Below are 13773 nucleotides of genomic sequence, written 5' to 3' on the forward strand. Positions count from 1 at the left end.
TTCTTCTGGCCTTCGGGAACGCTCCATGTGGAACAAGCTCCTCAGCAGCGTGCGTCTTTAGATCTTTCATGGCAGAACCTCTGTGGGCGACCTCATTCCTCCCCCCACGTGAGAGACACACACAACCTGCCATTAGGGGGTGGAAGGCTTTAGAGTCCAGAAGCGAGGCGGGCGCTCCCACTCAGCATTCCTGCACGGAACTGAGCCCGGGTGCGTGAGACCGTGAGAGGTGGGAAAGACAGGCGTACCAGCGAGCTGTTCACGGTGCACGCTGACGCATCAACCTTCAAGCTCACGTTCATTTCATGGAGAGAACACGAGACCTTGATGCGCTTTCCTGTGGTACGTAAACTTTGGTCGCATCCCCTGGTGGGCACATCGGCTCAGGACTGCCCTGTCCCAAAGGCTCCAGGTGTGGAGCCCGACTGTTGGAGCTCAGCCTCACGTGGCTCTTTCACAGACGAGACCGGCTCGCAATGGGACCGTTCACGAGCTGGGGACCGTGATGGCTGTTAGCAGTCGGCACACCAAGAGCCCTCCGAGGGAGAGGAGCTGCTGACGTTTGCCAGCACAGTCTCCAATTCCCAACTGCAACCATTCCCTGTAAGAGGCTCCCGAAAGCTTCGACGCAGTTTCTCAGTTAGCTATAAATGGAGGCCAGTCACTTGGCAGACTCCCCCAACGCCCGGCCTCACAGGCTGCGATACAGACACGCCGACTGCTTCAGCCAACAGGGAGGGCTTGGAGTAAAACTGAGACTCCTACGTGTCAAAGTACTTGCGTGACGCTGGCCAGAAGCTCAAACATTTAGGGCAGGGCATCAGGGCACTTCGCCGCACGCGGAGCAAGTTTGTTCTCATCTCGCCTCTGAATGCCGAGTTTAACCAGCTAGGAATCAAACATCGGGAAAGGTACTCAGGGTGCCGCCGATTCAAAACTCTTTCACCAGACAGCCCAAATCGTGTACGCCTCTTTGTATTTTCCATGGGCAGGACAAAATGGTGTCAACCCGCACGCCTCCACCTGGGGGTGGGTTGGGGTGGGGTGGGGTGTGGGTGGGGTTTGGACGACGTACACTTTCTCCATGGGAAACAGGCCCACGCCTTCAGTGTGAAAGGCCTCTACGCCTCTCTGCTTTCGCAGCCCAGGCGTAGCCTCAGCTCTGAAAAGCTTCCAGAGCAGGAAGGTCAGAAAACCTTTGAACCACCCAGCAGGTGCAGCACAGAACAAGGGCTTCTCTCTTGGCCTTGAGAACACCCACTGCCCAGCGCTCCTTTGTGTACACACGTGGTGGAGGAAGGGTGCTGGATTCGGCTCCATGAGAACTTCTCCGGGCCACGTAGTGTGAACGCAAGTAGATGAGCCCTACATCTCATGCCAGTCACCTGTGTGAGTTGGACAAGGCGAACTCCCTGCTTGAATCCCGGGGTGGGTTAAGTACCCTCCAGGGAAGGATCGTTGTTTGGGACCCCGGGGCTTGTATCGAGGTGACTGTTCTGTGCATCCACTTCGCAGCTGTTCTCTCTCCGCGGGTTCTCTCCACCTGCTGCAGCCAAAAGGGACAGCTTAGGGTAAAGATAAAAACCCAGTGTGTAAACGTTCTTGCCTAGTCCTCGCCCCAAGCACAAGCGTATATGCCTCTGGTCAAAGGCTTTCGCCACAAGCTGAACACGTTTGGTCTCATCTAAGCCTCTGAAGCCCGAGTTTGCCCAGCTATGAATCAAACTTCAGGAAAGGTGCTCAGGGTTATGTGGACTGCCAACCGTTTCACCAGGCAGACCAGATCGAGTACAAACACTTGTGTTTTAAACGGACAGAGGAAATTGTGTCAAGAGCGCGCCTCCATCTCCCGGGCGACGTACACATTTTCTCCATGAGACGCAAGCCCTTCCTCCAGTGTGAAAGGCCTCTACACTCTACACCTCTTGCGCTCGCAGCACGCAGGTGCCACCCGCTCTGAACATCTTCCAAAGGCACAGGGTCACACAACGTGTGAACCACCGAGCGCGGGTTCAGCACACACCTAGGTCTTCGCTGTCGGCCTGAGAACACCCACGGCACAGGGCTTCTTTGGTGCACACACGTGGTAGTGGTCGGTGATGCATTCTGCTCCGTGAAACCTTCTCGGGGACACAGAGCGTTAGCGCACGTACATTAGCCCTACACCTCATCCCTCTTTCTTGAGTGAGTTGTACTGCTATAAGGGAAAATTCCCTGCTGGAATCTCGGTGTGGCTTAAGTATCCTCCGGGAAGCGATCGCTGCTAGAGACACTGTGCTGCTCTCTAGGATAATGGTCTGTGCCTCCACTGCGCTGCTGTTGTCTCCAAGTCGCTTGCGAAGGCCTTTTCGAAGAGGTTGCTCACAGTGTCGTTTCTTTAGAGTAACCCACAGGCATACGAGGATGCCGGTTCTGTGAAGGAAAATGCTCCCTGCCTCAGCCACTTGGGTGCCCTTTTGTACAGGAAAGGACACTCCGCCTTGAAGGTTCTTCCTTCCGGATAGCCACTCGCACTGGCGATGTCTCCAGAATCTCGCGGGGTTACAGTGCCGTCACAAGGTCCGTATCTCAGGCCTAGAACGGCAGAGCGTCCGGCAGCTTTGAAAGAGACCTTTCGGCATTCTTCTGGCCTTCGGGGACGCTCCATGAGGAACAAGCTCCTCAGCAGCGTACGTCTTTAGATGTTTCATGGCAGAACTTGTGGGGGCGACCTCATACCTCCCCCCACGTGAGAGACACACACAACCTGCCATTAGGGGGTGGAAGGCTTTAGAGTCCAGAAGTGAGGCTGGCGCTCGCACTCAGCATTCCTACATGGAACTGAGCCCAGGTGCGTGAGACCGTGAGAGGGGGCAAAGACAGGTGTACCAGCGAGCTGTTCACAGTGCACGCTGACGCATCACCCTTCAAGCTCACGTTCATTTCATGGAGAGAACACGAGGACTTGATGCGCTTTCCTGTGGTACGTAAACTTTGGTCCCGTCCCCTGGTGGGCACATCGGCTCAGGACTGCCCTGTTCCAAAGGCTCCAGGTGTGGAGCCCGACTGTTGGAGATCAGACTCACATGGCTCTTTCATGGACGAGACCGGCTTGCAATGGAACCGTTCACGAGCTGGGGACCGTGCTGGCTGTTAGGAGTCGGCACACCAAGAGCCCTCTGAGGGAGAGGAGCTGCTGACGTTTGCCAGCACAGTCTCCAATTCCGAACTGCAACCATTCCCTGTAAGAGGCTCCCGAAAGCTTCGACGCAGTTTCTCAGTTAGCTATAAATGGAGGCCGGTCACTTGGCAGACTCCCCCAACGCCCGGCCTCCCAGGCTGCGATACAGACACGCCGAGTGCTTCAGCCAACAGGGACAGCTTGGAGTAAAAGTGAGAATCCTACGTGTCAAAGTACTTGCGTGACGATGGCCAGAAGCACAAACATTTAGGGCAGGGCATCAAGGCACTTCGCCGCACGCGGAGCAAGTTTGTTCTCATCTCGCCTCTGAATGCCGAGTTTAACCAGCTAGGAAGGAAACTTCGGGAAAGGTACTCAGGGTGCCGCCGATTCAAAATTCTTTCACCAGACAGCCGAAATCCTGTACGCCTCTTTGTATTTTCCATGGGCAGGACAAAATGATGTCAACGCGCACGCCTCCAGCTGGGGGTGGGTTGGGGTGGGGTGGGGTGGGGTGGGGTGGGGTGGTGGTGGGGGTTGGGCGACGTACACTTTCTCCATGGGAAACAGGCCCACGCTTTCAGTGTGAAAGACCTCTACGCCTCTCTGCTTTCGCAGCCCAGGTGTAGCCTCAGCTCTGAAAAGCTTCCAGAGCAGGAAGGTCAGAAAACCTTTGAACCACCCAGCAGGTGCAGCACAGAACAAGGGCTTCTCTCTTGGCCTTGAGAACACCCATTGCCCAGCGCTCATTTGTGTACACACGTGGTGGAGGAAGGGTGCTGGATTCGGCTCCGTGAGAACTTCTCCGGGCCACGTAGTGTGAACGCAAGTAGATGAGCCCTACGTCTCATGCCAGTCTCCTGTGCGAGTTGGACAAGGCAAACTCCCTGCTTGAATCCCTGGGTGGGTTAAGTACCCTCCGGGGAAGGATCGTTGCTTGGGACCCCGGGGCTGGTATCGAGGTGACTGTTCTGTGCATCCACTTCGCAGCTGTTCTCTCTCCGCGGGTTCTCTCCGCCTGCTGCAGCCAAAAGGGACAGCTTAGGGTAAAGATAAAAACCCAGTGTGTAAACGTTCTTGCCTAGCCCTCGCCCCAAGCACAAGCGTATATGCCTCTGGTCAAAGGCTTTCGCCACAAGCTGAACACGTTTGGTCTCATCAAAGCCTCTGAAGCCCGAGTTTACCCAGCTACGAAACAAACTTCAGGAAAGGTGCTCAGGGTGATGCGGACTGCCAAGCGTTTCACCAGGTAGCCCAGATCGAGTACAAGCACTTGTGTTTTAAACGGGCAGAGGAAATGGTGTCAAGAGCGCGCCTCCATCTCCCGGGCGACGTACACGTTCTCTCCATGAGACGCAAGCCCTTCCTCCAGTGTGAAAGGCCTCTACACTCTACACCTCTTGCGCTCGCAGCACGCAGGTGCCACCCGCTCTGAACATCTTCCAAAGGCACAGGGGTCACGCAACGTGTGAACCACCGAGCGCGGGTGCAGCACACACCTAGGTCTTCGCTGTCGGCCTGAGAACACCCACGGCACAGGGCTTCTTTGGTGCACACACGTGGTAGCGGTCAGTGATGCATTCTGCTCCGTGAAACCTTCTCGGGGACACAGAGCGTGAGCGCACGTAGATTAGCCCTACACCTCATCCCTCTTTCTTGAGTGAGTTGTACTGCTATAAGGCAAAATTCTCTGCTGGAATCTCGGTGTGGCTTAAGTATCCTCTTGGAAGCGATCGCTGCTAGAGACACTGTGCTGCTCTCTAGGATAATGGTCTGTGCCTCCACTGTGCTGCTGTTGTCTCCAAGTCGCTTGCGAAGGCCTTTTCGAAGAGGATGCTCACAGTATCGTTTCTTTAGAGTAACCCACAGGCATACGAGGATGCCGGTTCTGTGAAGGAAAATGCTCCCTGCCTCAGCCACTTGGGCGCCGTTTTTTACAGGAAAGGACACTCCACCTTGGAGGTTCTTCCTTCCGGATTGCCACTCGCACTGGCGATGTCTCCTGAATATCGCAGGGTTACAGTGCCGTCACAAGGTCCGTATCTCAGGCCTAGAACGGCAGAGCGTCCAGCAGCTTTGAAAGAGAACTTCGGCATTCTTCTGGCCTTCGGGGACGCTCCTTGAGGAACAAGCTCCTCAGCAGCGTGCGTCTTTAGATCTTTCATGGCAGAACCTCTGTGGGCGACCTCAATCCTCCCCCCACGTGAGAGACACACACAACCTGCCATTAGGGGGTGGAAGGCTTTAGAGTCCAGAAGCGAGGCTGGCGCTCCCACTCAGCATTCCTGCACGGAACTAAGCCCGGGTGCGTGAGACCGTGAGAGGGGGCAAAGACAGGCGTACCAGCGAGCTGTTCACGGTGCACGCTGACGCATCACCCTTCAAGCTCACGTTCATTTCATGGAGAGAACACGAGGCCTTGATGCCCTTTCCTGTGGTACGTAAACTTTGGTCGCGTCCCCTGGTGGGCACATCGGCTCAGGACTGCCCTGTCCCAAAGGCTCCAGGTGTGGAGCCCGACTGTTGGAGCTCAGCCTCACGTGGCTCTTTCACGGACAAGACCGGCTCGCAATGGGACCGTTCACGAGCTGGGGACCGTGCTGGCTGTTAGGAGTCGGCACACCAAGAGCCCTGCGAGGGAGAGGAGCTGCTGACGTTTGCCAGTACAGTCTCCAATTCCGAACTGCAACCATTCCCTGTAAGAGGCTCCCGAAAGCTTCGACGCAGTTTCTCAGTTAGCAATAAATGGAGGCCAGTCACTTGGCAGACTCCCCCAACGCCCGGCCTCCCAGGCTGCGATACAGACACGCCGACTGCTTCAGCCAACAGGGACAGCTTGGAGTAAAAGTGAGACTGCTACGTGTCAAAGTACTTGCGTGACGCTGGCCAGAAGCTCAAACATTTAGGGCAGGGCATCAGGGCACTTCGCCGCACACGGAGCAAGTTTGTTCTCATCTCGCCTCTGAATGCCGAGTTTAACCAGCTAGGAAGCAAACTTCGGGAAAGGTACTCAGGGTGCCGCCGATTCAAAATTCTTTCACCAGACAGCTCAAATCATGTACGCCTCTTTGTATTTTCCATGGGCAGGACAAAATGATGTCAACCCGCACGCCTCCAGCTGGGGGTGGGTTTGGGTGGGTTGGGGTGGGGTGGGGTGTGGTGGGGGTGGGGGTTGGGCGACGTACACTTTCTCCAAGGGAAACAGGCCCACGCCTTCAGTGTGAAAGGTCTCTACGCCTCTCTGCTTCCGTAGCCCAGGCGTAGCCTCAGCTCTGAAAAGCTTCCAGAGCAGGAAGGTCAGAAAAGCTTTGAACCACCCAGCAGGTGCAGCACAGAACAAGGGCTTCTCTCTTGGCCTTGAGAACACCCACTGCCCAGCGCTCCTTTGTGTACACACGTGGTGGAGGAAGGGTGCTGGATTAGGCTCCGTGAGAACTTCTCCGGGCCACGTAGTGTGAACGCAAGTAGATAAGCCCTACATCTCATGCCAGTCTCCTGTGCGAGTTGGACAAGGCGAACTCCCTGCTTGAATCCCGGGGTGGGTTAAGTACCCTCCGGGGAAGGATCGTTGCTTGGGACCCCAGGGCTGGTATCGAGGTGACTGTTGTGTGCATCCACTTCGCAGCTGTTCTCTCTCCGCGGGTTCTCTCCGCCTGCTGCAGCCAAAAGGGACAGCTTAGGGTAAAGATAAAAACCCAGGGTGTAAACGTTCTTGCCTAGCCCTCGCCCCAAGCACAAGCGTATATGCCTCTGGTCAAAGGCTTTCGCCACAAGCTGAACACGTTTGGTCTCATCTAAGCCTCTGAAGCCCGAGTTTACCCAGCTACGAATCAAACTTCAGGAAAGGTGCTCAGGGTGATGCGGACTGCCAAGCGTTTCACCAGGCAGCCCAGATCGAGTACAAACACTTGTGTTTTAAACGGGCAGAGGAAATGGTGTCAAGAGCGTGCCTCCATCTCCCGGGCGACGTACACGTTCTCTCCACGAGATGCAAGCCCTTCCTCCAGTGTGAAAGGCCTCTACACTCTACACTCTACACCGCTTGCGCTCGCAGCACGCAGGTGCCACCCGCTCTGAACATCTTCCAAAGGCACAGGGGTTACGCAACGTGTGAACCACCTAACGCGGGTGCAGCACACACCTAGGTCTTTGCTGTCGGCCTGAGAACACCCACGGCACAGGGCTTCTTTGGTGCACACACGTGGTAGCGGTCGGTGATGCATTCTGCACCGTGAAACTTTCTCGGGGACACAGAGCGTGAGCACACGTAGATTAGCCCTACACCTCATCCCTCTTTCTTGAGTGAGTTGTACTGCTATAAGGCAAACCTCCCTGCTGGAATCTCGGTGTGGCTTAAGTATCCTCCGGGAAGCGATCGCTGCTACAGACACTGTGCTGCTCTCTAGGATAATGGTCTGTGCCTCCACTGCGCTGCTGTTGTCTCCAAGTCGCTTGCGAAGGCCTTTTCGAAGAGGTTGCTCACAGTGTCGTTTCTTTAGAGTAACCCACAGGCATACGAGGATGCCGGTTCTGTGAAGGAAAATGCTCCCTGCCTCAGCCACTTGGGCGCCGTTTTGTACAGGAAAGGACACTCCGCCTTGAAGGTTCTTCCTTTCGGATTGCCACTCGCACTGGCGATGTCTCCTGAATCTCGCGGGGTTACAGTGCCGTCACAAGGTCCGTATCTCAGGCCTAGAAAGGCAGAGCGTCCGGCAGCTTTGAAAGAGAACTTCAGCATTCTTCTGGCCTTCGGGGACGCTCCATGAGGAACAAGCTCCTCAGCAGCATGCGTCTTTATATAGTTCATGGCAGAATCTCTGTGGGCGAACTCATTCCTCCCCCCACGTGAGAGACACAAACAACCTGCCATTAGGGGGTGGAAGGCTTTAGAGTCCAGAAGCGAGGCTGGCACTCCCACTCAGCATTCCTGCACGGAACTGAGCCCGGGTGCGTGAGACCATGAGAGGGGGCAAAGACAGGCGTACCAGCGAGCTGTTCACGGTGCACGCTGACGCATCACCCTTCAAGCTCACGTTCATTTCATGGAGAGAACACGAGGTCTTGATGCGCTTTCCTGTGGTACGTCAACTTTGGTCGCGTCCCCTGGTGGGCACATCGGCTCAGGACTGCCCTGTCCCAAAGGCTCCAGGTGTGGAGCCTGACTGTTGGAGCTCAGCCTCACGTGGCTCTTTCACGGACGAGAGAGGCTCGCAATGGGACCGTTCACGAGCTGGGGACCGTGATGTCTGTTAGGAGTCGGCACACCAAGAGCCCTCCGTGGGAGAGGAGATGCTGACGTTTGCCAGCACAGTCTCCAATTCCGAACTGCAACCATTCCCTGTAAGAGGCTCCCGAAAGCCTCGACGCAGTTTCTCATTTAGCTATAAATGGAGGCCAGTCACTTGGCAGACTCCCCCAACGCCCGGCCTCCCAGGCTGCGATACAGACACGCCGAATGCTTCAGCCAACAGGGACAGCTTGGAGTAAAAGTGAGACTCCTACGTGTCAAAGTACTTGCGTGACACTGGCCAGAAGCTCAAACATTTAGGGCAGGGCATCAGGGCACTTCGCCGCATGCGGAGCAAGTTTGTTCTCATCTCGCCTCTGAATGCCGAGTTTAACCATCTAGGAAGCAAACTTCGGGAAAGGTACTCAGGGTGCCGCTGATTCAAAATTCTCTCACCAGACAGCCCAAATCGTGTACGCCTCTTTGTATTTTCCATGGGCAGGACAAAATGGTGTCAACCCGCACGCCTCCAGCTGGGGGTGGGTTGGGGTGTGGTGTGGTGGGGTGGGGGTGGGGGTTGGGTGACGTACACTTTCTCCATGGGAAACAGGCCCACGTCTTCAGTGTGAAAGGCCTCTACGCCTCTCTGCTTTCGCAGCCCAGGCGTAGCCTCAGCTCTGAAAAGCTTCCAGAGCAGGAAGGTCAGAAAACCTTTGAACCACCCAGCAGGTGCAGCACAGAACAAGGGCTTCTCTCTTGGCCTTGAGAACACCCACTGCCCAGTGCTCCTTTGTGTACACACGTGGTGGAGGAAGGGTGCTGCATTCGGCTCCGTGAGAACTTCTCCGGGCCACGTAGTGTGAACGCAAGTAGATGAGCCCTACATCTCATGCCAGTCTCCTCTGCGACTTGGACAAGGCGAACTCCCTGCTTGAATCCCGGGGTGGGTTAAGTATCCTCCGGGGAAGGATCGTTGCTTGGGACCCGGGGGCTGGTATCGAGGTGACTGTTCTGTGCATCCACTTCGCAGCTGTTCTCTCTCCACGGGTTCTCTCCACCTGCTGCAGCCAAAAGGGACAGCTTAGGTTAAAGATAAAAACGCAGGGTGTAAACGTTCTTGCCTAGCCCTCGACCCAAGCACAAGCGTATATGCCTCTGGTCAAAGGCTTTCGCCACAAGCTGAACACGTTTGGTCTCATCTAAGCCTCTGAAGCCCGAGTTTACCCAGCTACAAATCAAACTTCAGGAAAGGTGCTCAGGGTGATGCGGACTGCCAAGCGTTTCACCAGGCAGCCCAGATCGAGTACAAACACTTGTGTTTTAAACGGGCAGAGGAAATGGTGTCAAGAGCGCGCCTCCATCTCCCGGGCGACGTACATGTTCTCTCCACGAGATGCAAGCCCTTCCTCCAGTGTGAAAGGCCTCTACAGTCTACACCTCTTGCGCTCACAGCACGCAGGTGCCACCCGCTCTGAACATCTTCCAGAGGCACAGGGGTCACGCAACGTGTGAACCACCGAGCGCGGGTGCAGCACACACCTAGGTCTTCGCTGTCGGCCTGAGAACACCCACGGCACAGGGCTTCTTTGGTGCACACATGTGGTAGCGGTCGGTGATGCATTCTGCTCCGTGAAACCTTCTCGGGGACACAGAGCGTGAGCGCACGTAGATTATCCCTACACCTCATCTCTCTTTCTTGAGTGAATTGTACTGCTGTAAGGCAAAACTCCCTGCTGGAATCTCGGTGTGGCTTAAGTATCCTCCGGGAAGCGATCGCTGCTAGAGACACTGTGCTGCTCTCTAGGATAATGGTCTGTGCCTCCACTGCGCTGCTGTTGTCTCCAAGTCGCTTGCGAAGGCCTTTTCAAAGAGGTTGCTCACAGTGTCGTTTCTTTAGAGTAACCCACAGGCATACGAGGATGCCAGTTCTGTGAAGGAAAATGCTCCCTGCCTCAGCCACTTGGGCGCCGTTTTGTACAGGAAAGGACACTCCGCCTTGGAGGTTCTTCCTTCCTGATTGGCACTCGCACTGGCGATGTCTCCTGAATCTCGCGGGGTTACAGTGCCGTCACAAGGTCCGTATCTCAGGCCTAGAATGGCAGAGCGTCCGGCAGCTTTGAAAGAGACCGTCGGCATTCTTCTGGCCTTCGGGGACGCTCCATGAGGAACAAGCTCCTCAGCAGCGTGCGTCTTTAGATCTTTCATGGCAGAACCTCTGTGGGCGACCTCATTCCTCCCCCCACGTGAGAGACACACACAACCTGCCATTAGGGGGTGGAAGGCTTTAGAGTCCAGAAGCGAGGCTGGCGCTCCCACTCAGCATTCTTGCACGGAACTGAGCCCGGGTGCGTGAGACCGTGAGAGGGGGCAAAGACAGGCGTACCAGCGAGCTGTTCACGGTGCACGCTGACGCATCACCCTTCAAGCTCACGTTCATTTCATGGAGAGAACACGAGGCCTTGATGCGCTTTCCTGTGGTACGTCAACTTTGGTCGCGTCCCCTGGTGGGCACATCGGCTCAGGACTGCCCTGTCCCAAAGGCTCCAGTTGTGGAGCCCGACTGTTGGAGCTCAGCCTCACGTGGCTCTTTCACGGACGAGACCGGCTCGCAATGGGACCGTTCACGAGCTGGGGACCGTGCTGGCTGGTAGGAGTCGGCACACCAAGAGCCCTCCGAGGGAGAGGAGCTGCTGACGTTTGCCAGCACAGTCTCCAATTCCGAACTGCAACCATTCCCTGTAAGAGGCTCCCGAAAGCTTCGACGCAGTTTCTCAGTTAGCTATAAATGGAGGCCAGTCACTTGGCAGACTCCCCCAATGCCCGGCCTCCCAGGCTGTGATACAGACACGCCGACTGCTTCAGCCAACAGGGACAGCTTGTAGTAAAAGTGAGACTCCTACGTGTGAAAGTACTTGCGTGACGCTGGCCAGAAGCTCAAACATTTAGGGCAGGGCATCAGGGCACTTCGCCGCACGCGGAGCAAGTTTGTTCTCATCTCGCCTCTGAATGCCGAGTTTAACCAGCTAGGAAGCAAACTTCGGGAAAGGTACTCGGGGTGCCGCCTATTCAAAATTCTTTCACCAGACAGCCCAAATCGAGTACGCCTCTTTGTATTTTCAATGGGCAGGACAAAATGGTGTCAACCCGTACGCCTCCAGCTGGGGGTGGGTTGGGGTGGGGTGGGGTGGGGTGGGGGTGGGGTGGGGGTGGGGTTTGGGTGACCTACACTTTCTCCATGGGAAACAGGCCCACGCCTTCAGTGTGAAAGGCCTCTACGCCTCTCTGCTTTCGCAGCCCTGGCGTAGCCTCAGCTCTGAAAAGCTTCCAGAGCAGGAAGGTCAGAAAACCTTTGAACCTCCCAGCCGGTGCAGCACAGAACAAGGGTTTCTCTCTTGGCCTTGAGAACACCCACTGCCCAGCGCTCCTTTGTGTACACACGTGGTGGAGGAAGGGTGCTGCATTCGGCTCCGTGAGAACTTCTCCGGGCCACGTAGTGTGAACGCAAGTAGATGAGCCCTGCATCTCATGCCATTCTCCTGTGCGAGTTGGACAAGGCGAACTCCCTGCTTGAATCCCGGGGTGGATTAAGTACCCTCCGGGGAAGGATCGTTGCTTGGGACACCGGGGATGGTATCGAGGTGACTGTTCTGTGCATCCACTTCGCAGCTGTTCTCTCTCCGCGGGTTCTCTCCGCCTGCTGCAGCCAAAACGGACAGCTTAGAGTAAAGATAAAAACCCAGTGTGTAAATGTTCTTGCCTAGTCCTCGCCCCAAGCACAAGCGTATATGCCTCTGGTCAAAGGCTTTCGCCACAAGCTGAACACGTTTGGTCTCATCTAAGCCTCTGAAGCCCGAGTTTACCCAGCTACAAATCAAACTTCAGGAAAGGTGCTCAGGGTGATGCGGACTGCCAAGCGTTTCACCAGGCAGCCCAGATCGAGTACAAACACTTGTGTTTTAAACGGGCAGAGGAAATGGTGTCAAGAGCACGCCTCCATCTCGCGGGCGACGTACACGTTCTCTCCATGAGACGCAAGCCCTTCCTCCAGTGTGAAAGGCCTCTACACTCTACACCTCTTGCGCTCACAGCACGCAGGTGCCACCCGCTCTGAACATCTTCCAAAGGCACAGGGGTCACGCAACGTGTGAACCACCGAGCGCGGGTGCAGCACACACCTAGGTCTTCGCTGTCGGCCTGAGAACACCCACGGCACAGGGCTTCTTTGGTGCACACACGTTGTAGCGGTCTGTGATGCATTCTGCTCCGTGAAACCTTCTCGGGGACACAGAGCGTGAGCGCACGTAGATTAGCCCTACACCTCATCCCTCTTTCTTGAGTGAGTTGTACTGCTATAAGGCAAAACTCCCTGCTGGAATCTCGGTGTGGCTTAAGTATCCTCCGGGAAGCGATCGCTGCTAGAGACACTGTGCTGCTCTCTAGGATAATGGTCTGTGCCTCCACTGCACTGCTGTTGTCTCCAAGTCGCTTGCGAAGGCCTTTTCGAAGAGGTTGCTCACAGTGTCGTTTCTTTAGAGTAACCCACAGGCATACGAGGATGCCGGTTCTGTGAAGGAAAATGCTCCCTGCCTCAGCCACTTGGGCGCCGTTTTGTACAGGAAAGGACACTCCGCCTTGGAGGTCCTTCCTTCCGGATTGCCACTCACACTGGCGATGTCTCCTGAATCTCGTGGGGTTACAGTGCCGTCACAAGGTCCGTATCTCAGGCCTAGAATGGCAAAGCGTCCGGCAGCTTTGAAAGAGACCGTCGACATTCTTCTGGCCTTCGGGGACGATCCATGAGGAACAAGCTCCTCAGCAGCGTGCGTCTTTAGATCTTTCATGGCAGAACCTCTGTGGGCGACCTCATTCCTTCCCCCACGTGAGAGACACACACAACCTGCCATTAGGGGGTGGAAGGCTTTAGAGTCCAGAAGCGAGGCTGGCGCTCCCACTCAGCATTCCTGCACGGAACAGAGCCCGGGTGCGTGAGACCGTGAGAGGGGGCAAAGACAGGCGTACAAGCGAGCTGTTCATGGTGCACGCTGACGCGTCATCCTTCAAGCTCACGTTCATTTCATGGAGAGAACACGAGGCCTTGATGCGCTTTCCTGTGGTACGTAAACTTTGGTCGCGTCCCCTGGTGGGCACATCGGCTCAGGACTGCCCTGTCCCAAAGGCTCCAGGTGTGGAGCCCGACTGTTGGAGCTCAGCCTCACGTGGCTCTTTCACGGACGAGACCGGCTCGCAATGGGACTGTTCACGAGCTGCGGACCGTGTTGGCTGTTAGGAGTCGGCACACCAAGAGCCCTCCGTGGGAGAGGAGCTGCTGACGTTTGCCAGCACAGTCTCCAATTCCGAACTGCAACCATTCCCTGTAAGAGGCTCC

Source organism: Orcinus orca, chromosome 14 (assembly GCF_937001465.1).
Source record: "Orcinus orca chromosome 14, mOrcOrc1.1, whole genome shotgun sequence".
Classification (NCBI taxonomy): domain Eukaryota; kingdom Metazoa; phylum Chordata; class Mammalia; order Artiodactyla; family Delphinidae; genus Orcinus; species Orcinus orca.